General features: G+C 40.4%; 1 pseudogene; it reads right to left on the reverse strand.

Moving 5' to 3' along the window:
• Positions 1–468: 468 nt before the first annotated feature.
• LOC138092801 (endogenous retrovirus group PABLB member 1 Env polyprotein-like) lies at positions 469–7,029 on the reverse strand (annotated as a pseudogene).
• Between the last annotated feature and the right edge of the window lie 17,289 nt (positions 7,030–24,318).

Here is a 24,318-nt window from a genome sequence, read left to right on the forward strand (position 1 = left end):
TAGTTTTTAGCAGGGTGTTTTATGTCTGTTAGAAAGCTTAATCAAATAAGAGAGGCACCTCAAGGCTGAGGAAGTTTCACCTGACCCCTCTCCAACAATATGCATTTTTGAGAAAAGATGGCACAAGGTGTGTCTTCCCAGGCCATAAAACAATTGACATGAATACTGGTTTGTTGAGCCATTATCAGCCCAAAGTTTGAGAAAAGGAAAATAAAAAAAAACTGTTAGTCTTAGGCAGAGCTGGTTTCATCAGCAGAGAAGGAAAAAAAAGTCTTCCACTTGCGGTTTACTTCCTCCTACTTCTTGGGGATCTCTGGCCTTCCTACCTGTTACCCTCTCATTCCACCTTTTTCTCTTAGGAGAATTATGTTGCCTAGGAAAAGGGACGGCTTTCTCGTTCCATAACTGCCTCTGAGCTGATAAGGGCTGTCATTCCTAAATTGGTGAGGCAACATATTCTCCTAACCCTCATATTGAGGGTCTCTGATCCAGAGGTCTTAAGTAGTAGCTGGAAGAAGCTGTGGCACTTGATGGAGTTTGGACAACAATTTGTAACTTAAAAGCCTTCATGCAGCTAGAGGCAAATCCAGCTACACAGTTACAGATGCAGGGAGCAAACAGAAAAAACAGAAAAATCAGAATTATTGCAATTAAGATAGTTTTCCACCATGTGGAACTAGTTGATATCTTCCAAACTGAAGCTTCAGGATTATCCATAGCCTGAATCATTGTGTTAATGTGTTTAGTAAAATGAGTAACATTAGTGCCGCTACCTGGTATATATGCACAACATTGGGTATGAATAATGGCACAAGTTACTCCTTGTGTGACTGTTAGAATATCGAAGACCAGTCTGTTTTGTAAAACCACCTTTCTAATTTGTATTTGTTCAGCATTAAGGGCTGAAATAACTTTTTGAGAATCTTGTAAGGCTTGTTGAGTAGTTAGAGCATCAACTCGTAGCATAACCTCTGTAGTTCCCAGGGAGGGAACAAATATTGCAGCCAAAGAACCATACCCGTGAAATACAGACCTTATCCGGTGAGTGCTAAGATGTGGCAAATTAGCAGGTTTCTCTGGAGGCTCTGAAAATGTGAAGCCATGAGTAAAAGACCTAGGGTCCATCTTCCTATCCAGCCAGGGGGACGCCATACCCTTAGGTAAGAGCCCCACATATCCCTTTTGGAGCAAGCCAGTGTGACTGAGGGATCCAGTCCCAGTCAGTGCCTGGCCAGGCAAAAAGAGGAACTGAACTGGGGTTAGAAAACACAGAAATGATTATATTGCATATTTCTTGAGGCAAAAACCCCAATTGTTTCCAGTTATTATAATTAAGTTGTCAGCTAACTTCTGAGGATGGCTCTGTTTGTTCCCAGCATATGGGGTAGACATTAGGCGTCCCTTTTCAGGAGTTAGCCATATAACCTCATCCCATATTTGATAAACATTAGGCAAAAAACCATAAGCTCTAGATCCATCTGTCTTCTTATGTGTAGCAAAATAGTCATTACACCAAGACAAAGTATCAGTTCAGTTCAGTTCATTGGCTCAGTCGTGTCCGACTCTTTGCAACCCCATGAATCGCAGCACGCCAGGCCTCCCTGTCCATCACCATCTCCCGGATTTCACTCAAGACTCGCGTCCATCGAGTCAATGATGCCATTCAGCCATCTCATCCTCTGTCGTCCCCTTCTCCTCCTGCCCCCAATTCCTCCCAGCATCAGAGTCTTTTCCAATGAGTCAACTCTTCGCATGAGATGGCCAGAGGACTGGAGTTTCAGCTTTAGCATCATTCCTTCCAAAGAAATCCCAGGGCTGATCTCCTTCAGAATGGACTGGTTGGATCTCCTTGCAGTCCAAGGGACTTTCAAGAGTCTTCTCCAACACCACAGTTCAAAAGCATCAATGGTTTGGCGCTCAGCCTTCTTCACAGTCCAACTCTCACATCCATACATGACCAGTGGAAAAACCATAGCCTTGATTAGATGGACCTTAGTCGGCAAAGTAATATCTCTGCTTTTGAATATACTATCTAGGTTGGTCATAACTTTTCTTCCAAGGAGTAAGCGTCTTTTAATTTCATGGCTGCAATCACCATCTGCAGTGATTTTGGAGACCCCCAAAATAAAGTCTGACACTGTTTCCACTGTTTCCCCATCTATTTCCCATGAAGTGATGGGACCAGATGCCATGATCTTTGTTTTCTGAATGTTGAGCTTTAGGCCAACTTTTTCACTCTCCTCTTTCACTTTCATCAAGATGCTTTTTAGTTCCGCTTCACTTTCTGCCATAAGGGTGGTGTCATCTGCATATCTGAGATTATTGATATTTCTCCCGGCAATCTTGATTCCAGGTTCTGTTTCTTCCAGTCCAGCGTTTCTCATGATGTACTCTGCATAGAAGTTAAATAAGCAGGGTGACAATATACTGCCTTGACGTACTCCTTTTCCTATTTGGAACCAGTCTGTTGTTCCATGTCCAGTTCTAACTGCTGCTTCCTGACCTGCAAAGTTAAAAGTCACATTATGTCTGTAGTTAAGGTAAAAACTGTAACACCAGTCCATTTTAGGATTGTTAGATGTCATTAGATTAAGAAGAGGCATCACATATAATTGTTGGTGAAGGTAGTTGCAGACATGGAGAAAGTCCTGTCCCTGAAGTGGAAACGGCCAAGATGGGAAGCCTTCAACCACTGAGGAAGGGTGTGCTCCACAGACCCAGCAATCAGACTGATTATGGAATGCAGTGGAGGAATGGGCCCAAGACAGGAAGGCCTTAAGGATCAAACTCAAATGGCAGACTCAGAAATTTTGGAGTCAACAGAAGCAGGCCCATATAGAGTATCAGGCCCACTAATAACCTTAAGAGCTTACAGTACTAGTAAAGCAATAGCAAAAAATACTCTTAGACAGTGTGGCCAGCCATATGCCACTTCGTCTAATTCTCTACTCAGGTATCCTATAGGTTGTTGGTGAGACCCTCGGGGTTGTGCCATAACTCCCCAGACCATAACTTTTCTTTCAGTGACAAACAAACTCTGACCCTGTGGGCAAGCTCAGAGTGGGAGCTTACTGAACAGTTTGAAGAGCCTTAAAAGCCTTTCGAGTATATGGAGACCAAACCAGTTTGTCGGTTTGGGCTTGTTGAGTTTCAGTTATAAGTTTATCTAAAGGCCGGGCAAATTCCCCCTAACCTGGAATCCAGATGCAGCAGTAGCTTGTGATGCCCCCAAATCCTTTCAATTGTCTTAAAGTCATAGGTAGGGGATGTTTTAGTTTAGGCTTAATTCTCTTGAGGCGTACGGCCCTCACCCCGTCGAATATGATTCAGTTCAGTTCAGTCACTCAGCAGTGTCTGACTCTCTGCGACCCCATGGACTGCAGCACGCCAGGCCTCCCTTTTCCATCACCAGCTACCGGAGCTTACTCAAACTCATGTCCATCGAGTCAGTGATACCATTCAACCATGTCACCCTTTGTTGTCCCCTTCTCCTCCTGTCTTCAGTCTTTCCCAGCATCATGGTCTTTTCCAATGAGTCGGTTCTTTGCATCAGGTGGCCAAAGTATTGGAGTTTCAGCTTCAGCATCAGTCCTTCCCATGGATTTTCAGGACTGATTTCCTTTAGGATTGATGGGTTGGATCTCCTTGCAGTCCAAGGGACACTCAAGAGTCTTCTCCAACACCACAGTTCAAAAGCATCAATTTTTCAAGGCTCAGATTTTTAGGCCCAGATATTTAACAGATTGTTGACAAAGCTGAGCCTTTTCCCTTGATACTTTATAATTGCAGTCAGCCAAAAAGTTAGGCAGTCTTCTGAGTCTTCTGAGCAAACTCCCTCCATCTCAGCACAGAGCAGGATATCATCTATGAATTGTAACACCGCTGTCTCAGGGCTATTGACGTTTTGTAGATCTCATGACAAACACTGTCCAAATAAGTGAGGGCTGTCACAAACCTGTGGGACAAAACTATCCAGGTTAACTGAGAAGGTGACTGGATAGGGTCTTCAAAGGCAAATAAAAATTGGCTTCCCTTCATCAATGGTATAGCATAGAAGGCATCTTTTAAATCAATTACTGAAAAGTATTTGGCTCATTCAGGAATTTCAAACAGTAGAGTATAAGGATTAGGCACGAGGAGGTGTAAAGAAAGCACAGCCTCACTTATATTTGTCGATCTTGAACTGGTCTCCATTTATCATTTGATTTTTCACTCCAAAAATAGGAGTGTTGCATGGACTGTTGAGATCAGTTCAGTTCAGTCAGTCGTGTCCGACTCTGCAACCCCATGGACTGCAGTACTCCAGGCCTCCCTGTCCATCACCAACTCCCAGAGTTTACCCAAACTCATGTACATTGAGTTGGTGATGCCATCCAACCATCTCATCCTCTATCGTGCCCTTCTCCTCCTGCCCTCAATCTTTCCCAGCAACAGGGTCTTTTCAAATGAGTCAGCTCTTCACATAAGGTGGCCAAAGTATTGGGGTTTCAGCTTCAACATCAGTCCTCCTGGGAGTCCAGGGGACTCTCAAGAGTCTTCTCCAACACCACAGTTCAAAAGCATCAATTCTCTGCACTCAGCTTTCTTTATAGTCCAACTCTCACATCCATACATGACTACTGGAAAAACCATAGCCTTGACTAGATGGACCTTTGCTGACAAAGTAACGTCTCTGCTTTTTAATACGCTGTCTAGGTTGGTCATAACTTTTCTTCTAAGGAGTAATCGTCTTTTAATTTCATGGCTGCAATCACCATCTGCAGTGATTTTGGAGCCCAGAAAAATAAATAAATAAATAAATAAATAAATAAAGAGCCATTGTTTCCACTGTTTCCCCATCTATTTGCCATGAAGTAATGGAACCAGATGCCATGATATTCGTTTTCTGAATGTTGAGCTTTAAGCCAACTTTTTCACTCTCCTCTTTCACTTTCATCAGGAGGCTCTTTAGTTCTTCTTCACTTTCTTCCATAAGGGTGGTGTCATCTGCATATCTGAGATTACTGATATTTCTCCTAGCAATCTCGATTCCATCTTGTGCTTCATTCAGCCCAGCGTTTGTCATGATGTACTCTTCATATAAGTTAAATAAACATGGTGACAATATACAGTCTTGATGTACTCATTTTCCTATTTGGAACCAGTCTGTTGTTCCATGTCCAGTTCTAACTGTTGCTTCCTGACCTGCATACAGATTTCTCAAGAGACAGGTCAGGTGAGTTTATTGTGATCCACACAGTCAAAGGCTTTGGCATAGTCAATAAAGCAGAAATTGATGTTTCTCTGGAACTCTCTTGCTTTGCCAATGATCCAGCGGATGATGGCAATTTGATCTTGGGTTCTTCTGCTTTTTCTAAAACCAGCTTGAACATCTGGAAGTTCACAGTTCATGTATTGCTGAAGCTTGGCTTGGAGAACTTTGAGCATTACTTTACTAGCATGTGAGATGAGTGCACTGTGCGGTAATCTGAGCATTCTTTGGCATTGCCTTTCTTTGGTATTGGAATGAAAACTGACTTTTCCAGTCCTGTGGCCATTGCTCAGTTTTCCACATTTGCTGGTATATTGAGTGCAGCACTTTAACAGCATCATCTTTTAGGATTTGAAAACACTCAGCTGGAATTCCATCACCTCCACTAGCTTTGTTCGTAGTGATGCTTCCTAAGGCCCTCTTGACTTCACTCTCCAGGATGTCTGGCTTTAGCTTAGTGATCATACCATCATGGTTATCTGGGTAATGAAGATCTTTTTTGTGTAGTTCTTCTGTGTATTCTTGACACCTCTTCTTAATATCTTCTGCTTCTGTTAGATCCATACCATTTCTGTCCTTTTTCGAGCCCATCTTTGCATGAAATGTTCCCTTGGTATCTCTAATTTTCTTGAAGAGATCTCTGTTCTTTCCCATTCTGTTGTTTTCCTCTATTTCTTTGCACTGATTACTGAGGAAGGCTTTCTTATCTTTCCTTGCTTTTCTTTGGAACTGTGCATTCAGATGAGTATATCTTTCCTTTTCTCCTTTGCTTTTCACTTCTCTTCACAGCTATTTGTAAGGCCTCCTAACAGAGAATTAATAGCCCCTGTTCCTTTGAAGTTTTAATGATAAGTTTTAACCCTTCCTTAACCTCAGGTTTTAGAAGATACTGCTTCTGATGTGGAAACATGTGTGGGTCTTTGAGCTTGGGAACAACAGGAATAGCATTTTGTGCTCAACCCACAGTTTTTCCATCAACCCACACCCTAAGATTTACATTTTGTTCAGTTCATGGGAGAGAAAGAGGAGCCTCCATATTCATGAAAACAGAGGCATGGACTTGCTCAGTATATCCCTCCCTAAAAGGGGTGAGAGACACTCTGTCATGATCAGAAACTCATGTGAAAACAGCACAGAGTCCAGTTGCAGCTTAGAGGACAACTGAAATGCTAACATTTGCCTTGTCCCATTACAGTAGCAGACTGGGGAGAAAGTGGACCAGGGGCTTCCGTAAATCAGAGTAAGTAGCCCAAGTGTCCAAAAGAAAATCGACTGATTTTCCTCCCACAGTTATTAATACCTGGGTTCCTCAGGTATAATTAGGAACAGAAGCTTGTGTGGGGACCCCCAGGCACCTTCAGTCCTGATTGTCCTGAGAGTCCAATCCTTGGGGCCTACACCTCTGGGGGCAGTCTCTCCCTCAGTGTGGTCCTTTGCAGACTGGACATGGACCCGGGGGTGGCTTAGAAGCCTGAGGGCAATCCCACTTGAGGTGCCGCTCCTTTCCATAGTAATAGCAACTGCATCCCTTTCCACCTGGGTCCCTCTGGGCACTTTTCTCAGGCTGTCTCAGAACTGTTCTGACCACCCTAATAGGGCTTCAGTCCGTTCCTTGGTCTTCCTCTGCCTTTCCTTCCTCGCCTCACATTCCCTGCCATAATTAACTCTCTGAGCTAGTCGCAACAGACTATCTGAAGACGATTTGGTCCATATGCCTGTTTTAATAGCTTACGGCGGATATCTGGAGCTGACTGAGAAATCGTATCCTTTAAGATCATTCTTCCCTCTTCACTTTGGGGATCAAGCTCAGTGAATCTATGAAGGGCTTCTCAAAGTCTATCTAAGAATTTACCAGGTGATTCCTTCTCTTCCTGTTCTAGGTTTGCCAATTTGGCATTGTTTAAAGTCTTAGCACATGCTCGCTTGAGTCCTTCAAGAGTCCATCTGACAAAATGACTCGTCCCAGCTTCCTTTAGCTGTGTTATGGTCTCAGTCTGGGCCACTGCGCTTCCAATCTGACCAGATCCTGGGACTCCCAACCTATGTCCTCAAAAACCCCATGGTCACCAGCAGTGCTTCTATTATGATAAAGACTCACACTCAGGTGGCAAGCCCCTGAGGCAGGCAGCCCCTGAGAGATGTTCTTGGAGCTAGAGCTCCGCCTAGCTACCGAACAACAACAGCATGGATCGAAGTCCCTTGAAAGTCTGTGATCCGACAGGTTTCGTTAGTAGTTCTAATTTCTCAGGCAGTTATGAAGTAGTCAAAGAGACGAGGAAAAGGTGACTGAGAAAGGAAAGTTTGGTCTACACACCTCGCCCATTTCTGGCCACTCCCCTTGCAGAGACGTTGGATGCCTCTTGGCACTGGCTGCTACTGCTGCAAAGTCGCCTCAGTCATGTCCGACTCTGTGAGACCCCATGAACAGCAGCCCACCAGGCTCCCCCTTCCCTGGGATTCTCAAGGCAAGAACACTGGAGTGGGTTACCATTTCCTTCTCCAATGCATGAAAGTGAAAGTGAAGTCACTGGTCGTGTTCGACTCTTAGTGATCCCATGGACTGCAGCCTACGAGGCTCCTCCTTCCATGGGATTTTCCAGGCAAGAGTACTGGAGTGGGTGTAAACCCCCAACAAGGCTCCTCTTGGGGCTGCTTTCAGTCATTATGAGGCACCACGAAACCACAAAGCAGGATTCAATGCTCACTTCCTGGCCAATTCCACATTTCATTCATGCTGCTTTTACACAGCCAGGCACAGCGCAGAGTTAGTAAAGTCCAACAGAAAACGTGTTTACCAGGAGAGCAAAGAACTAGAGCTTCAAGCATCCTGACCTTGTCTTGAAGATCCCAGACAAGCCCTCAAGATAAAAGGTTGCTGCTGCCAGCTCTGTGTTATGCCAGGATTTGTGACCTCCAGAGGAGAGGATTTCCATCCAGGGTCACAGACGAGGCTTGACTACTTGGAGCCTTTTGTGTAGCAAGGTTTTATTAAAATATATTAGAGAGAGGGAAAGCTTCTGACATAGACATTAGAAGGGAACAGAAAAGTGCCCCCTTGCTAGTTTCTGGCAGGGTGTTTTGTGTCTGTTAGAAAGTTATTAATCAGATAAGAGAGACACCTCAAGGCCAAGGGAGTTTCACCAGGCCCCACTCCCACAATATGCATTTTTGAGGTAGGATGGCACAAAGTGTGTCATCCTCAGCCATAAAACAATTGACATGAATACTGCTTTGTTGAGCCATTATCAGCCCAAGGTCGATCAGCATAAATGTGTATTGCCTATATCATTATGAAGAGGTTCTAGGTCATAGTAAATCTGCTTCTCGCTGTTATTCAGGGACCCAGTTTGATGGTCGCTTTGCCTGGTAGGATTTTATAGGCTAGCCATTGAAACTGCATACATGACTTTCATTTACATTCCTGCCTATGAATTAAATTGCACAGTTACATCTAACAGCAAGATAGAATGGAAAATACACTCCAGTTTGTATCTACCAATTTTGATGAACAGTTATCTATTTCTGCTACAATAATTTTTTTAGAGTGACATTACTTATTACCTTATTTTGGGGGAAACTTAACCATCTCAAATTTAAGATGGTGTTTCTCTATTTAAAACAGCTGAAATATTTTAGAAATCATGCTTTTGATATTAACTGTGGGGTTGTCTTATTTCTCTAATTCTCATGAAAAGAGATATTCTAAACAAATTAATGATTAATATCTTCAAGCAAATCCCCCAATGACCTCAACTGACCAGATCACAGATTCCCACCAAGCTCCCAGATATCTGTTGAGTGAACTCTGATAATCAAGAAAGGATCCACTGCAAAATGCCATCATTTCCATGATCAAATAAAAAGATGAAAATGACATAAATACCTCAGGAGGAATGCACATGTGCCAAGCATGCAAAAAGGGACACATGATCTAGTTGAAAGGAAAACCTGGAATATGCAAAGTGCCAAAAAGGGGGTTCCTACATTATTTTAAATAGAATTACAATGACCGGAAGAACAAGGGAGGTAAGAAATCCCCAATCTCAGTACTGTTCAAGTTTTATACACTTTTGTATTTTTAATTTTGGACTTCAAGCTAAGCCCAGGACATTTTCCATTATGAAAAGATAATGCCCATAAGATTTCAATTCTCAAAATAGAGAAGTTATACAAAAACACTTCACTAAATTTAGATCAAAATGTATGCCTTTTATTTGATGTTTATTATAGAAACATAACATCTTTATATTATTATTATTTCTATTAATATTATTATTATTACAGAAACACCTGGCTTCCCAGGTGGCCCTGAAGGGGGAATCTGAGTTCTTGTTTATGAAACTGAAGAATGAACCTCATGAACACACAAATACTCACAGTAGGAAGTGAATAGGATTTATTTTAGAGAAAAGAAAAGTACAAAGCTCTCAGCATAGACACTGAGAGGGGGTAGAGTGTTCCCCCAAAAAGTGGGACCTACAGCAGTTTGGGAGAATCCTTATGGACAGAGGAGACAGGTGGGCTACAATCCATGGGGTAACAAAGAGTCAGACATGACTGAGCAACTAAGCCCAGCACAGCACATTTCCTTACTAGTATTGATCTGTACATTTTTGGTTGGCTCCTGTCCTTAAAATATGTTATTTCTAACCAATCAGTTTAAAGGTCACAGTGTTAAACATCTTTATGGCTTCTCTTGATCCTTGGGTTAAGTTGCCACCCTTTTTCCTACCCCTTGGCCATTTTACAATGGATCAGACTAAAGATTAACTGTCACCAGTTATTTTTCCATCAGGCATATGGAACAGAAGTTAATTATTGCCTTTTCTGGGATCTGAGTGCTGATAATTTATCAGACCAAGGACACATTCCAGGAATTTGGGACAAAAGATATGGTTTTAGGTTAATGGAGCAAGATATTTATTGAAAACAAGGTAGAAGTCTCAGAGTCCCACACTGACTGCCTACCAATTTCTACCTCAGCACTTGTGGTAAAGAACCCACTTGTCAATGCAGGAGGCATAAGACATGGGTTGGAAGATACCCTGCAAGAGGGCATGGCAACCAACTCCGGTATTCTTGCCTGGAAAATCTCATGGACAGAGGAGCCTGGTGGGCTACAGTCCCTGGGATCACAAAGAGTTGAACACTACTGAAGTGACAGCACACACACACACACACACACACACACACACACACACACGTACAGAAACATATATGCAAAGAAGTAAGCACAAATTATTTTTAGTATGTGACACTTGGAATTATGCCTGTTGCAAAGTGGAAACCAATTTTGACTCCATGTTGGAAACTGTTCTATTGACTTGCTTTTCATTGCTTTTATTATTATAATCATACTTAATAGATTGCCTCTTCCCCTCTGTCTGACTGTAAACTAAAGTGCCTTTTTCAGCTCATAGGGAGATAATCTGATCCGGCCTACCTGTGAATAGAAGAGCTTAGCACGCCGCTTCCAAAGGCTAGCCATTCTCTTGAAGATATTTTGTAAGACTGAAGACTCTTTCACTTTACTTCCCCACTGTCTCCCATTCTCTATATTCTGCCTTTTGATTTTAGTTCCTCACTGCTTCTTTCTCTCTAACTCTACAAAAGAACCTGACATCCAGACCCTGACAAGATGGTTATTTCGAGGTGCCAACCTGCCATCTTCTCAGTCAGCTAGCTCCCCAAATAAAGTCCCTTCCTTGTCTTAAACCCTCATGTCTCAGATTTATTCACCTATTGTGTGATGAGCAGAATGAGTTTGGACTTGGTAACATACAGACTGGGACCGATCCCAGCTGTGTGATTAGTGGAAACACTAAGAAAACATTCCTGTTCAGTTTGACAATTTTGCTTCTCTCAGCCTAGATTTCCACTGAAGGAAAGAAAACTTTTTTCCCATCCTTCTTGCTAAATCCCAACATGAGAAGAACAGTATGTCTCTTTGTTATGACAAGACAAATCTCTTTTAGAAGTTATAAATTTCCTTATCTTAGCATGTAATTTATCTGATGTTTTCACCTTAAAGGAGGTAATTGCTTACATTTCAAATGATCTTTTGAAATGGGAATCTGTTTTTTTTTTTTTTTACTACTTAAGTGTAACTTTATTAATTGTTTAAAAAGTACATCATATGGACAGAGATAGTGGGTATACACATTAAATCATGACCTGAACTCCACAGGTTACATATGTGTTCCATTCAAGCAGAGTAGTAACAGAACGCCTTCACATGTACATGCTGTTGGAAATAGCTATTATTCTACACTTTTGAGTTTTCAGAAACTGATGAAGGATTTATGTCGAAGGTTTGGGAGTTGGTGGGTCAGCTTGGCGGATTCTGAGGATGAACTGCATAGACTGCGGCAAGCAAAGTAGTGGCTTATGTTGAAACCAGTATCCATATAAGCCCATATTCCTCTGTTTGGCTACCTGGATAGATTTATCGTGGAGCCATCAATTATTCGTTTCTAAAACTGATTGCTTATCCAAACTGATATATGTCAATTTTCAACTATGTCTGTCATTCCAAAAGTGTATGTGTGTATGTGTTAGTTCCTCAGTCATGTCCAACTCTTTGTGACTCCATGGACTGTAGCCTGCCAGGCTCCTCTGTCCATGGAATTCTCCAGGCAAGAATACTGGAGTGGGTAGCCATTCCCTTCTCCAGAGGATCTTCCTGATCCACGGGTCAAACCCAGGTCTCCTGCATTGCATGTGATTCTTTTTTTTTTTTTTAATTTTTATTTTTACTTTATTTTACTTTACAATACTGTATTGGTTTTGCCATACATTGACATGAATCCACCACGGGTGTACATGCCATCCCAAACATGAACCCCCTCTCCCACCTCCCTCCCCACAACATCCCTCTGGGTCATCCCCATGCACCAGCCCCAAGCAAGCTGTATCCTGCATTGGACATGGGAATCTGGCTTCTTGTTCATGGAGCTGAAGAATGAACTTCATGAACACACAAACACAGTAGCAAGCAAATAAGATTTATAAAGAAAAGTACAAAGCTCTCAGCACAGACACTGAGAAGGGGTAAAGTGCCCCCGAAAGGCAGAACTTACAGCAGTTTACATCCTTACTAGTATTGACCTGTACATTTTTGTTTGGTTCCTGTCCTTAACATATGTCATTTCTAACCAATCAGTTTAAAATGCTTAACTTGCCATTTTTATAGATTCTGTTGATCCCCAGTTTCTAAGTCTTCTCAGGCATTGAATCACCATACCATGACCCTATCTTATTTAGATAGAAAATCATTAGGTAGGACTTAAGGCCTGGGTTTCTCCTCCTAAAAATTCAATTCCAATATCCACCTATTTTTTCAAACAAGTGTCTCACTCCAGTGCTCCAGTAAACTACAGCGGTACTTACTGTCCTATTCCTTGACATTCAGAGGGATGCCTTCCTGGCCCAGAGGCCATAAAACACTCAAATCCAGGATAGGACAATCAGTAACTGGTATCCAGCTCATCAAGGGGAAAAACACCAGGTGGGCCATTAACTTAAAAATATATATATACATCTGGTTCTTGAACAATGGCCTGAGGTCATGAGAAAAGTTCAGGTGCTGGAGACTCAAAGTCTTAGGGAAATCCAAGGACTGGAAAATCAAAGAAAGCCACAAAATTTAAAAGCTGGACATGCTGATTTTTAAGCTCATTGGTCAGGGACCCCTGAGCCAACCCACAATGATCAGGTCAATATTGCTAAAGATATAAACTGTTGTGATTCCTGTGGTTTCAGGACACTTTTCCTCCCTCTCAGTGTCTATGCTGGGAGCACTGTACTTTTATTCTCTGAAGTCAAACTCTGCCTGTGTGAGTGTCTCAATGTTTGTGGAGTTCATTCTTCAGCTTCGTGGGTGGAACTCAGAATACCATTTCATTATGACCCTTTTCGCAAATGACCAGATATGGGCCAAAAGTTGATGGTTTGCCTGTTGTTTTTCTTATAGATAAGAGGGCCCAGAGTTAATGGTTGTCCAATCCTGAATCTGGGCATTTTGTGATCCACCAGACCAGGGATACATTCCTCTGAAAGTCAGGAAACTGCAACAAAGGGTATAGCTTTAGGTTAATGGAGTGAGATGTTTATTGAGATAAAGATTGAGGTCTCAAGAGTCCTACACTGACTGCCTAGCAATTTCTACCTCACTCTGATGATATGTTGATGATTAATAAGCCTTTGAGTCTCAAAGTAGCATTCTTGAGGGGCAATTTAAAATCACATGTTAGGTTTTTAAATTACAAATGAATGTGAAGGAATCATGATTTTAAGTGAATTATGTGCAAATATCTTTTGATAACATTAGAAATTCAAGTGATCACTATCTCAGGATTCCTCATTAAATTTATTATAGTTGATGTGAAAAGAGTGAACTATGCAGGACAAGACCAATTACATCTCCTTTCAAGGCTTAGTTTATAATACTGGCTGTCTATAAATTATAATCTCTAAGATTTATTTATATGATATACAACTAAATAAGTGCTGATTAGTAGTAAATAACCAGCAGTATATTCATCAGAATATAAGTGCTTCCCAGTCATCATCTCACTATAGTCTTGGTTCTAATATATTAATGCATTTCTGCTGGATAAATGCCAAATAGGCCAGAGATTATTCCATATAAACTTAAGAAGTCAATGAATAAATGAACCTGTATATTTTCAAGAGTTGATTTATATAAACAAATTTATATACTAAAGATGGGTAAAGATATACTACATATGCTAAAGATACACTGTACATGGGTTCTGGCAACTAAAAAAAAATACACACAACCCGACAGTAGAGAGTTATTTTATTTGGTGGGAATGTTTAGGACTCTGAGCCCAGGAGACAGCATCCCAGTAGCTCTGAGAAAACTGCTCCAAGGAGTCCAGAGGGGAAGTCAGGCCACATACAGATGTGCAACAAAGGGAACAGACAATCTGAATATCAAAAGTCAGGTGTCATATTAAGAAATTAACATTCTGTGTATAGAAAGATGCAAGCCTCTGGTCTCACTGAATTCATTCCTTTCATAAGGACCTCAGCTATCTGGGGCCAATCCTGTTTCTTTATACACCTTAAAGAGTGGCAGATGGCTGCTTCTAGAATTCCCCCAGCTTGTCATCAATCATCATGGAGGGCAACAGTACCTACTGGATCAGTTTTGGGGACCCTCATTAAGATTTGGAGAAATCACTGATGGCTGTTACATTTTTTGTTTACTGACATGGCAAGAGATACTTTCACAGTTCTAAGAGAAAAGACTGATGAAAATTAGAAACTGAGACAACAATACGGCTTGTACCCCCCAATCTGGCTCCAGAGCATAAATATGAGCTCTTATAGGAAGAAATGCAAAAAGCCAAAGCTGAAAGAGCTGTTCTACTGAAGACCCATGTGACCCAAATCTTAGTTGATGAATTTTACAACCAATTGCAGGAAGGGATGCCCTCCTCCATTTTAGCTATAAAACTCTGTTAAAACTCTAGAAAGAGGGCTTGAATTTTTTTAATGTTGCTCATTTATAGAGATGAGGTCACATAAGATAAAATCAGTGAAATAATTCAATATGACATATAACATGTGTTTGCTACTACCAAATCCTAAAGTAACTGGTTTAGATATTTCTCCAGCCTCACCAAAAGCATCTTAGTTCTTGCCCTTATTGATATTGTCCATGTAATTATCTCTTACATAGACAAATGCTTCATAAACACTGGTCCTGGTACAACTCTTGTCTGTAAAACTTTATTCATAAAACATTTTAGAAAAGGAAAATTTTTTCATGTATCTAAGTCAAGTGTTTGAAAAAACTTTTTAATTTGGAGATTAACAGATAATTTAGTTTAGCTATATTGAGAGGTAATGTTGGCAAGAGTTTTTTTCCTTTTTATATATTTTGAGAAATTTTTTTTTATTTTAAGGGAAGATAAATTAATTTACAATATTGTAATGCTTTTTGCCATACATCAGCATGAGTCAACTATAGGTATACATGTGTCTCCCTCATCCTGAAGCCCTCTCCCACCTTCCTCCCCACCCTATCCCTTTGGGTTGTCCCAGAGAACAGGTTTGGGTGGCCTGCTTCATGCATTGAACTTGCACTGGTTATCTATTGTGCATATGTTAATGTATATGTTTAATGCTATTCTATCAAATCATCCCACCTTTTCCTTCTCCCACTGAGTCCAAAAGTCTGTTCTTTATGTCTATGTCTTCTTTGCTGCCCTACATGTAGAATCATTGGTACCATGAAGAATAGCTGTCCCTTGCTCCAAGGACATTGTTCATTCCTTAGAGTGACCTCTTGAATTGGTTCCTTTAAGAAAATTTCCCTATCTACTCCCCAGCACCCTTTTCTGCCACTGTGGAGTATGATTGAAATAACAGTAATAACAGAGCAGAGCCACCATTCATTGATAACCAATAATTAAAAAGCAAGCCCTGTCTCTTTAAATGGGCATACTGGCAAATATAAAATTCAACTTCAGTGGGCTTTAAAGGTAAAGAAACCAGACTTCCCTGGTGGTCCAGTGGTTAAGAATATATCAGCCAATGCAGAGGACATGGGTTCAATCCTTGATATGGGAAGATTCCACATGCTACAAGGCAACTAAGCCCATGAACCACAACTACTGAAGCCTGTATCTCTAGAGCTGTGCTCTGCAACAAGAGAAAGCCCACACACCACAGCCAGATAGTAGCTCCATCTGCCACAACTAGAGAAAGCATGTGTGTAGCAATAAAGACCCAGTACAACCAAAATAAAATTTATTAATTAATATTAAAAATGGTAAAGAAAACCTATTGATTCATAAAATTAAAAATTCAGGTATCAGGTGTGGTAAACACAGACTGTATTTATCTGTGACTTTACCCTTCTTCGTGCATTGTCTTGTTCCTTAGACTGGCTTCCCTCGTGGAAACAAAATGGCTTTGGTAGTACTTTTGTTCAGTCATTGAAGTTAAAGAAGACTGTCTTCTAGATCATTTTCCATGTAGATGTATTGACTGAAAGGAAAAAATGCACAGCATAAAAGTTGTAAATTGAGTTTCATTCAGGGACTCTACTAAGGAAGGCTAGGAAACACACTCTCAGATAGCTCTTAGGTACCGTACCAAAGAGGTAAAGGAGAAACCAGGAATATGTAATGTTTTTGCTGGAAAAAACATTTAAAACATAAAAAGACTACTGCTAATCAGAAAATCAAGTTAATGATTTTAAGGCTTTTCTATGTTTGGGAAGATGCAAGAATCTGGGGTTATTGAAATTTTTCCTTAGATTTGTATTTTAACTATCAAGGGACCAATATATCCAAAGTAGAGAATGCATCTTGTTTTTTTACATACTGAATTCCTTTCAGGCCATACTGTCAGTGGGTGATTGCACAGGCTAATGGTTTGACTTTTGTAGAACTGGAATGCCAGGGAACAATTTTTTTTTCTTTACAGATGTAAGGCCTAAAAAAAAACTAAGATAATTGCTTTGACATGGGGTGGGGGGTGGTTTTCTGTGCTCTTATTGTGCTTTTAAACCAACCATAGTTTAAAGAGGCAGCAAATTTTACTGTTAGTTTATGGCAATAAGAGACATCCATGTAGTTTTTGATTCCCAGTATCCAGTGGGAAATGTTTAGAGTGGATTCAGGTAGCCATAATGATGCAAAGTATTTCAGGGTTATTAATCTCCTTATGGATCACCTAGAAGAGCAGTCCCCAACCTCTTTGTCATCAGGGACTGATTTCATGGAAGACAATTTTTCCACAGATGGGTGGGGTGGGATCTCTTGCATGTGCAGTTCACAGTAGCGTTTGTTGTTCTATGAGAATCTAATGCTGCCTCTGATCTGACAGGAGGTGGAGTTCAGGCAGTAATGCCAGTGGCTGCAAATACATATGAAGTTTTGCTTGCTCTCCAGTGGCTCACCTCCTGCTGTGCAAGTTCTAGGGGACCCCCAACCTAGAATATACAACCTATTTTATACAAATATTGTACCACAGTGTAGCCAGTACAATGTATTAGAGATATTTTCATTTGCAAAGTAGGAATGAACCACAGTGGTAAAATATTGCATGGAGATTAATATTTCAGGATGAAGGCATAGTTTCTGATGGCCTCTATATCATATCATGTAGGTATCTTTCTGCTCTGTGTATGCTTAAAATCAGTTCTGTGAGCAGACAAAATGTAATGAAAGATTTAATATCACTGCTAAATCATACATCTTTTAAAATATTAATCACATTGAGGCGTTTAGGGTAGAAACTACCATGTAAAGAGATAATAAAATTTTAAACAGATGTTTGAAGATTCTCTCTCTTCCTTCCACTCTTCATCTTTCCCAAGGAATGATGCATTCTCCTTCTGGAAGTAGGTTTACATTCAATGGGAATGCTGAACTTGTGGGAACAGCTGTCCCCCTATAGGGCCAGAAGGCTTTTTCTTGTTCAATGTTATAGGTGAAGCACTTCATTATCAATATGCTTCATTATGGTAATTAACTCTGAGCTTATTAATGCTAATGTGAGAGAGTAAGAAGTGGTTTAAATACCTGATACTGACTGCGTAACACTTTTAAATATAGAATAATCTTTTCAGCCAATTAAGGGAGAAAGAAATCTTCAAAGAACCTTTGCTGTTCTCACTGGTTGTGTGCAATTGATTGAGTTTCCTAGGTAGGAAAGTGGTCACCTAATCCACCCCCTCTACCATAGGACAAGATGACTCAAGCCCACTGCACATAATCTCAGTGACCCCATATGGAAGTGTCCAGCAGAAACGTATAAATCACCTTCAATATTGCTGTCCAATTCTTGCATATCTTTATACTCAGGGGGGATTTCTAAAGGATAAGCCTATTAATTTTTTGCATCTGAGAAAATTCTGTTTTAAAGCTTCCAGGTAGAAAAGGGCTATGGTTATTAGTGAATCTGAACTTTGTGCTAGGTCCCATTCAAATATTTGCTGAACATAAATGTTATGCCTGGATTTGTGGTAGTTTCTGGGACCATGATAAGGAAACAAAATATTTAATCAACTTAATGGACTGTAGGGGACACAAAGATTAATTACAGTTGTACAATATATAAATAGAAATTGCAAATAATATGAAGTGGAAGACTTACAATGTACTGTGATAGCATATGATAGGGATGAAAACATACATCATTGAGGATGTAACTTATGAGCTGAGATCTGAAGGGTAAGTAGGAATTCTACAGAAAAATATTGGGAGAAAACCTATATCTCTAGCACTGTGATAGAGGAGAAAACCTTAAAACACCCCTCTAAAAAAGAGCTAGAAATGAAGGACAAAATTGATAATTTAGTGAAAAAGCAAAAAGATGGACTAGAAAATAAAAGGAACATTTGAGTTGATTCTGCCACCGAAAAGCTGGGTTCACCTCTTAGTCATTTGACCAATAGATATAACCAAGCCAAAGACTGGGAGAAGAAATGATTGATTATTACTTGCATCAAGTAAGAAGAACACCAGGGATCTCTCCCAAAGCAGTGTCTTCCCAAACAGCAAAACTGGAGAAGCTTTAAGGTAAGGGTACATGCATATTTATGAAGATACTTGAGTGGAGGAGAATTCAGTATAGAACTCAGACAAAGGTTGACCAAGCCCAAGTTTTAGCTGATTGACATTAGGAAGTTCATCATTATTTCATCATGCAGGTGGATGGGGGCCTTAGTTCCTATAGAACTTAAAGATATGTTATTAGGTTTATCCCTTGAAGAGGAACTAAACTCTACTTTGCTGTTTAGTCTCTCAGTCATGTCTGACCCCTTGCGACCCCATGAAGTGTAGCCTGTCAGGTTCCTCTGTCAGGTCCATGGAATTCTCCAGGCAAGAACACTGGAGTGGGTAGCTACTTCCTTCTGCAGGGGATCTTCCCAATTCAGGGATTGAACCTTCTTTACCAACTGAGCCATCAGGGACTCTGCTTTATCATTGCACTATTGTTTGACTGCTTTTTCTCTGTTCTTACATTCCTGTGTTCCCTTAAGATCATTAATTACCAAAGCCTGTTCAAGAGCGGGCATTTGTGGTCAGGCTTAGGGCTTCCCTGGTGGCTCAGACAGTAAGAGTCTGCCTGCAGTGTGGGAGACCTGGGTTTGATCCTGGGTCAGGAAGATCCCCTGCAGAAGGAAGTAGCTACCCACTCCATGGGGTCACAAAGAGTTAGACAGGACTGAGCAACTAACACTTTTTTCACTTAGGTCACAGAGGGTTTAGACCAAAATGGCTTATTTTACATCAAAAAAAGATGTCATGTCTGATTCTCTTCCTCTGGAGACCCCCTGCCCTGTCTGCCTACAAGAGTGCAGAAGGCCTATGGTGGTAAGAGGAGGGGGAACAAGATTAAGCAAAGAGGCTCTCATTAAACAAGGGACTTTAGCTGTTTAACACCCAATAGGCATATAAGGATAGGCCATAGGGAATTGGATACTCTAAGGATAAAGCCAGCAATCACATGGGATTGCACTGTCAGTAAAAAAGTGAATCCAAAAAAAAAAAAAAATCCACCTTCTGCTTGAAAGTTGAATGTTGGAAGTTTTTCTGTCTCAGTATTATTCACATGGGACAAAATTTTCTCCTAAGAACTGATAAATACAGATCACAAGATTTTTAAATTAAACTACTATAAAATTTTTTCCTGTACTGCTGCACTGATGAGATGCCTTATATGCCTATCAAAAGAAAATCTCTGCAAAACATCTCTGCAGTTCCTGCAACCCAGAATAAATTAATCTTTATCAATAAAGCATTGCCAAAACTAGAATTTTATAACAGAAGAAGGAAAATTGCCACCAAGAAAAAGCAAACAATGAGGGGGGAGCGACGGGGAAGGGGGGTGTTATTGATCTCAGTTAACAGAATGGAACCATCTTACACAAGAGCATAATTTAAAAGCAACCTAAGGAAATATATTTCCTTCAGTGGAAAAAATTATATAGATATCACATTTCTTTATAGTCATAACATTAAGCCATAAAAAAGCATATTTAATGTGAAGAAGACTATAACTTTAGAATTCAAGAATTAGGGCATGTGAACTTATCAAAAGAGGGACTTCAAAATATAATGTTAAATGAAAGGATTTCAGAAAGAGTTTCTGAGATATAAAAAGAATAAGGAGCAAAGATAAAAATATATATGTTGATCAATCCCAAAAAATATTGGCTACATAAATAGATATGAATTATAATGCATTCAAGACATTTTAAAAATCAAGGTGAAAGAATATAAGAAGTAATGACATAAGATGGGAGTAAATGATGTCATATTGTTTGTGAGGAAGATGTGTGTCATTTGACATTAGACTTTCTATATTATTTATTTCTGTTAAAATTTTAAGGTAAATTCAATAGCAATGAAAATAAGTTGTAAAACTATCAAATATAAAAAGTAAAAAAAAAAAAAAGAGAGAGAGAGGAGAAGGATTAAAGAAACACACCAATACAAAGAAATAGGAAAAGAGAATAAAAAGTAGTTTTAAAATACAGTGTAAAATGTATATAGATCCAAATATTGAAGTAATTAATAACAGTGATGGAAATCAATATTACCAGTTCATATAAAGAGAAATTTTACCCTAGATACTAAACAAAAATGACTTGTTCAACTTCTGGAAATAAGCAGTTTGTGTACCTGGGCCGCCTTCTGAAAAACTTAAAAATAATGCTGTTTTATTTGTACTATATTTATATTTTTTATATATAACAATATTCATACATGCATATGAGATAAAATTATAGTCTTAAATAGAGCCAACTTTCCTATTGAACACTTTGCTATGCCCAGTGAAACTGAACATTTGTGAGTTGAAGACTTGTATCATTAGAGAGCTTAAAAAGTCAACATTCAGATGATTAAGTTCCAGTTCCATCACTTCATGGAAAATAGAAGGGGAAAAAAGTAGAAGCAGTGACAGATTTTATTTTCTTGGGCCCTAAAATCACTGTAGATGGTGACTGCAGCCATGAAATTAAAAGACAATTGCTCCTTGAAAGGAAACCTATGACAAACCTAGACAGCATATTAAAAGCAAAGACATCACTTTGCCAACCAAGGTCCCTATAGTCAAAGTTTTTGTTTTTCCAGTAGTCATGTGCTGATATAAAAGTTGGATAATAAAGAAGGCAGAACACCAAATAATTGATGCTTTTGAATTGTACTGCTGGAGAAAACTCTGGAGAGTCGCTTAGACCACAAGGAGATCAAACCAATCAATCTTAAGGGAAATCAACCCTTAATATTCATTGGAAGAATTAATACTGAAGCTGAAACTCCAATACTTTGGCCACCTGATGCAAAGAGCTGACTCATTGGAAAAGACCCAATGCTGGGAAAGACTGAAGGCAAAAGGAGAAGAGGGTGGCAGAGGATGTGATGTTTTGATAGCATCACTGACTGCATGAACATGAATTTAAACAAACTCCGGGAGATAGTGAAGGACAAGTAAGCCTAGCATGCTGTAGTCCATGGGGTCAGACACAATTTAGTAACTGAACAACAACAACAAATCATTCAGTTCATTCATTTCAGGTCTGACTTCTTGGGACCACATGGACTGAAGGATGCCAGGCTTCCCCATCCATCACCAACTCCCAGAGCTTGCTCAAACTCATGTCCCTCAAATTGGTGATGCCATCCAACCATCTCATCCTCTCTCTTCCCCTTCTCCTCCTGTCTTTAATCTTTCCCATCATCTTGGTCTTTTCTAATGAGTCAGCCGCTTGCATCAGGTGGCCAAAGTATTGGAGCTTCAGCTTCAGTCCTTCCAATGAATATTCAGGATTGATCTCCTTTAGGATTGACTGGTTTGATCTCCTTGCAGTCCAAGGGACTCTCAAGAGTCTTCTCCAACAACACAGTTCAAAAGCATCAATTCTTTGATGCTCAGCCTTCTTTATGGTCCAACTCTCACATCCATACATAATTACTGGAAAAACTATAGCTTTGACTATCCTTTGACAGCAAAGTGATGTCTCTGCTTTTTAATATGCTGTCTAGGTTTGGCATAGCTTTTCTTCCAAGGAGCAAACATCTTTTAATTTCATGGCTGCAGTCACTATCTGCAGTGATTTTGGAGTCCAAGAAAATAAAGTTTGTCACTGTTTCCATTGTTCCTCCATCAATTACCATGGAGTGATGGGACCGGATGCCATGATCTTCATTAGAGAGCAGAATTTGAATCCAGGGCCTTGCCTTTGCTCCATGAACTCAAACTGGAAAGAGCTATATATACCTTTTAATGTAAGGATAAACTAAAATGTGGCTTTTTTTCCCCTGCTAGATCTTACTACCCAGAAAATAACAAAAACATCTGTTTCATTCATTGGTATTGATTGGAAGAGGAAATAAAAATCTCTTTTGAGAAATTATAACTACATTATGGTTATAATGCAGGTGTCCAAGCCAAACTGATACTACGTGGGTTGAATAACGTTAAAGCAAGAATCCGTTTTGTGTCATTTCAGACTGGCTACAACCCAAGCACCTGAGAAGCAAACAGAAGACCTTTCTAGGGGAACTTATCTTTGCATTTGCCATATGTAGGTAAAGGGTAAATTAGTCAAGATTGTGTGGCCAGGCTTTTTGCCCCACACCCTCTCACTCTTGCCCCATGTTTTGTAAATAATGATTATGTAACAGCTGAGATCACTTATAGCACTGTGCACCTGCATCATGAGATACTAGCTGGGCTACTGTTGTTCTCTAAGCATATACAAGCTTCACCTGGAAAGCCAAGAGGTTAGGTTGGGGCTAACCTAATGGTGCAGAGAAGGCATGGCATCCCACTCCAGTACTTTAGCCTGGAAAATCCCATGGACGGAGGAGCCTGGTAGGCTGCAGTCCATGGGGTCGCCAAGAGTCGGACAAGACTGAGCGACTTCACTTTCACTTTTCACTTTCATGCGTTGGAGAAGGAAATGGCAACCCACTCCAGTGTTCTTGCCTGGAGAATCCCAGGGATGGGAAGCCTGGTGGGGTACTGTCTATGGGGTTGCACAGAGTCTCGGACACAACTGAAGCTACTTAGCAGCAGCAGCAACAACAACATAATGGTGATTGCAGCCATGAAATTAAAAGACGCTTACTCCTTGGAAGGAAAGTTATGACCAATCTAGACAGCATATTAAAAAGCAGAGACATTACTTTGTCAACAAAGGTTTGTCTAGGCTATGGTTTTTCCAGTAGTCAGGTATGGATGTGAGAGTTGGACTGTGAAGAAAGCTGAGCGCCAAAGAATTGATGCTTTTGAACTGTGGTGTTGGAGAAGACTCTTGAGAGTCCCTTGGACTGCAAGGAGATCCAGCCAGTCCATTCTAAAGGAGATCAGTCCTGGGTGTTCATTGGAATTACTGATGCTAAAGTTGAAACTCCAATACTTTGGCCACCTCATGCGAAGTGTGACTCATTGGAAAAGACTCTGATGCTGGGAGAGATTGAGGGCAGCAGAAGAAGGGGACGACAGAGGAAGAGATGGTTGGATGGCATCACTGACTAGATGGACATGAGTTTGAGTGAACTCTGGGAATTGGTGATGGACAGGGAGGCCTGGTGTGCTGTGGTTCATGGGGCCACAAAGAGTAGGACACGACTGAGCGACTGAACTGAACTGAACCTAACATAGCTTTGGGGCTATGTTATGATTAGGTTATGTTATGGCTGCTGCTACAGCTACTGTGTTAGCCAGGAGAGAAGTTTATGTTATGGTTACATTATGTTATATTATGTTATGCTATGTTATATTATGAGATCCAATATGATGTGACGTGACGTGATGGATGCTGAGTCAGCCAGAAAAGAATGCTGCCATGGCTGTTGTGCCATCCAGGAGACAATAAAGTGTTTAGAGTTCCTATGGTTCCTCACGATTTCTTCCAGCCACTTAGCTCACACCTTGCCTACCCTGGGTTGTAGGGTATGAACAGCGTGCACAATGAGATACAGTGAGTCACCATAAAAACATTTGACAGATAAGTTTCAAGGAAAGTAAATATTTAACAGATAAGAATAACTAAATATGCAAGGAAATAA

Source organism: Capricornis sumatraensis, chromosome 16 (assembly GCF_032405125.1).
Source record: "Capricornis sumatraensis isolate serow.1 chromosome 16, serow.2, whole genome shotgun sequence".
In the NCBI taxonomy this organism is placed as follows: domain Eukaryota; kingdom Metazoa; phylum Chordata; class Mammalia; order Artiodactyla; family Bovidae; genus Capricornis; species Capricornis sumatraensis.